We start from the raw sequence: 3,918 nt of genomic DNA, 5'->3' as shown, positions 1-3,918 counted from the left end.
GGAAAAAAATGGTCCACGAAAATAGGGTCTGAAAATAATCAGGAGTAGCTATTCTCATATCTCTCAAAGCAGATTTCAAAACAAAAATTAAGCTGGAGAGAAAAAATGACACTACATACTGGTAAAAGGAACAAACAAATAAGAATATATAACAATGGGAAATATATTATTTCCCAAATGTCAGTGAACATAAAAACTTCTTGACATTAAATCCCAGATACACCCCAATAAACTGATAAGCTCATTCATCAAAGTAGCAGGATATAAATTTACATTCATAATCAATATATATATATATATATATATATACATACATACATACACACACACACCACATTTCACCACTGGTTCTATGGAGAAGGAAATCTGGAAAATTATACCATTTAAAATAATCTAAAAAAAAACATTGAGAATTACTATAACCAGGGAGTTGAAATATTTCTACAATGAAAATTATAGGACACTGAAAAAAGAAATTAAAGAAGATATTAGGGTTCCTCACTGCCCTGCAAATCCCTCTGCAGCCATTGCTGCAGCCATGATGCTGAAACGAAAGAAGCAGAATCAGCAACAGCAGCCACCACTGCCTGAGTGGGAAGAGACTGGAGATGAGGAAGGTGAGAGTCCCATCGAAGATGAGAGTCCCAGCCTTCTGGGCCCTCCCCCCATGGCCAATGGAAAGCCTAGTGACCCCAAGTCAGCTCTTCACAGAGGTCCTCCAGGATCAAGGGGTCTGATAATTCCACCACTGCTGAGTCTCCCACATCCTCCCCGGGGCAAAGGCCCAATCCAGGGAGGCCTTGGCCCCAGGTCTGGCCCATATGGTTGTGGTTGGTGGGAGGGGGGCCAGTGCTGAACCCCCTTTTCTGGGGCCAGGCCATGGGGGTCTCTCTAGGGAGAGCTTTCACAAAGAGCAGAGAAACCCTCGAAGGCTCAAAAGCTGGTCTCTTATCAAGAATACCTGCCCTCCTAAGGATGGCCCCCAGGTTAGGGAAGACAAATCTGACTGGCCCGTCTGTTGACACTTTTCCAAAAAGGACCACTGTAGATATGAAAACCTCTGTGCCTTCTACCACCCAGACGTCAATGGACCTCCTCTGTGAGACTGTGCCTTCCCATTCAGGCTGGAAGGAGCCCTCTGTGACCCAGTGGCCATGTATTTCCCTATGGCCCTGTGAAGACTACTGTGAGGCTCTTCCACCCAACACCCTTGGTCAATGACATATCCACTCCCATCCACCACCTCCCCAGTTTGGGGTCCAGAGCTGTGTTTCATCACTGGTGCTCAGTGCACTGTATATTCTGATCCAGCCTCCAGAGACATGCCTCTGGGACCCCTTCTTGCTCCCTTCAACTGCCTCCTGGATCTTCTTCCCTTTCACCAAATGACTGCGGAACAGGAAACCTCTTTGGTGCTGTTTCTTGTGCATCATTCCACCTGTCTCCAGTACTGACCTCAATTCCTGAGAGCTCTGGAGCAGTTTCCTACCCACTTTAGCTGCTTGTTTTAAGCCCTTTTTATGTGACATCCCAGTGTTTTCAGCTGCTAGAGAAACTCACCAGGTTTTCTGACCTGAGGTCAAGTTTGGGTGACTGGTACAGAGTTGCTTCCTGAAAGGCAACTGCCCCTGCTTTTGGATTTTGTAGTTTCCCTGTCAGTAGCATGATCCCCACTGCTATGGTCTGTGATCACTCTGCTTTGTGAAACTATGCATCCCCCCATCAGTGTCTGTGGCATTTTTGTGATTTCCCAACACTAGAATAAGTTTTTCTGCCAAAATGAGTGAGGTTCTTGGTGCCCTCTAGACTTTCCCCACATCCCAACTTGGGAGCATTGAGAAACTCCACAAGACTGCCTCCCTGGTCCTCCCTGTACTTCTCCTGGTGTTGATTATTCTTGGTCTGATGTAGGCCAGTGATGTCTTGTAAAGCCTCAGATGGGCCTCCCTACCCAGCTCCTATTTACACCGTTTTAGTTAGACTATGTCATTATGAAGCTACCAGCCCTTTCATTTGAATTCTGTGAATCTCCACCTGGCCTATCTTTGGGTGGAACATGGGCAGTACTGTTGCTCTCTTCTGACACTCTTACCTCACATCCCTGGCACTGGTGGTTTTCTGTGAAAAAGACAGTGAGCAGGTTCAGTTTTAAGCTGGCCCTGAGGAAATGGGTCAGGAGTTGTGTGGGCAAGAGGGAGGGAGGAGAGCCACTGGAGAACTGAGAATGATTTTTTTTCTTTTTAACATTTTTTAAATATTAGTAATAAATGCAATGGAAACCAAAAAAAAAAGAAGAATATATTAGAAGATGGAAAGACATCCCATGGTTTTAGATTGGCAGCATTAATATTGCCAAAACAAATATACTACCATAAATGTTATACAGATTCTATGCAATTTCCATGAGAATGCCAATAACATTTTTCATAGTACTATAAACAACAATCATAAAATTGATTTGGAAGGATAGGAGATCCAGAGTAATCAAAGCAATCCTGAGTAAGAAAAGAAATTCAGGAGGCATCAAAATACCTGATATTAAATTACACTACAGACATAATAGTAACAAAAAGACATGGTATTAGCATCAAAATAGACATGAATATCAAAGGGATAATATAGAAGACATAGAGGAAAAAGCACCTACTTACAGTCATCTGATTCTCAAAAAGGGTCCAAAAATATATGTTGGATAAATGATATCCTTTTAAAAATGATGCTAGGAAGGTAGATATGCATATGTAGAAGAATATCTCTCACCTTGCACATAAGTCTAATCAAAGTGGATCAAAAGCTTCAGAATTAGACCAGAAAGTTTGCAACTTCTAGAAAAACATGGGACCAACACTGCATCATACTATTACAAGCATCAACTTTATTCCAAAGACCCTTAATGCTCAATAAATATAACCAGCAATCAATAAATGAAATTAATGCCCTCAAATTAAAAAAAAAAAAAAAAGTTTCTGCCCGGAAAAGTATACGATTAAAAGCATGAAGAGAGAAACTCCAGAACAGAAGAAAACCTTTGCCAACTTCCCCTCTTACATGGGATTATTATTTAAAATAAATAAAGAACTCAAAAAAGTCAGCAACAGAAAACCAAATAACCCAATCAATAAATTGTAAACATAACAGATATCTCTTAGATGAAGACACACAACAATTCACTATTGAAAAAAAATTCCAAATCTCCAGCAATCAAGAAAATTCAAATTAAAACAACACTGACATTTTATCTCACTCTATTCAGAAAGGCAACTCTCAAGAATACAAATAGTACTAAATGCAAGTAATGATTTGTGAAAAAGTACACACATTTATTTTTTGTAGGACTCAAAATTTGTATGACTACTCTGAAATGCAATACAGGGATATTTAAAAAATAGAAATTGAATCACCATATGACCAAGCTATCTTTTGGTAATTACCCAAAAAATCTAAAATCACCACACTCTACTTATACAGTCACATCGATGTTTATAGCAACACAATTTCTAATAACCAAGGTATGGAATCAGTCCAGATGCCCATTAAGAGACAAATGAATAGAGAAAAATGTGACCCCCCCACACACAATTTTTGCTCTGCCATAAAAAAGAATGATATTAGGCATTTGCTCATAAATAGATGGAACTGGAGAATGTCATGCTAAGCGAAATAAGCCAGACTCACAAAATCCCGGGTTGTGGGCCGGGGTTGTAGCTAAGTGGCAATGCTCTCACCTAGTAAGTGTAGGGTGCTGGATTTGATCCTTAGGGCCACATAAAAACAAATAAGTGAAATAAAGAAATTGTATCCAACTACAACTAAAAAATACATATTAAAAAAAGAAAGAAAATCCAGGGTTGAGGGTTTTCTCTCATATGTGAATGCTATATCAAAATAAGGAGGAAAAGTAGGAGAGATTATATATCT

At 40.1% G+C, this 3,918-nt stretch overlaps 1 pseudogene; it reads left to right on the top strand.

The window, feature by feature from the left end:
* The first annotated feature begins 499 nt into the window (after nt 1-499).
* Nucleotides 500-1,103, top strand: LOC143639190 (proline-rich protein 3 pseudogene; annotated as a pseudogene).
* Nucleotides 1,104-3,918: the final 2,815 nt, after the last annotated feature.

The sequence above is a fragment of the Callospermophilus lateralis genome, chromosome X (genome assembly GCF_048772815.1).
Source record: "Callospermophilus lateralis isolate mCalLat2 chromosome X, mCalLat2.hap1, whole genome shotgun sequence".
Taxonomy (NCBI): domain Eukaryota; kingdom Metazoa; phylum Chordata; class Mammalia; order Rodentia; family Sciuridae; genus Callospermophilus; species Callospermophilus lateralis.
The sequence above is the reverse complement of the archived record's forward strand: the minus strand, read 5'-3'. Positions and strand labels throughout refer to the sequence as shown.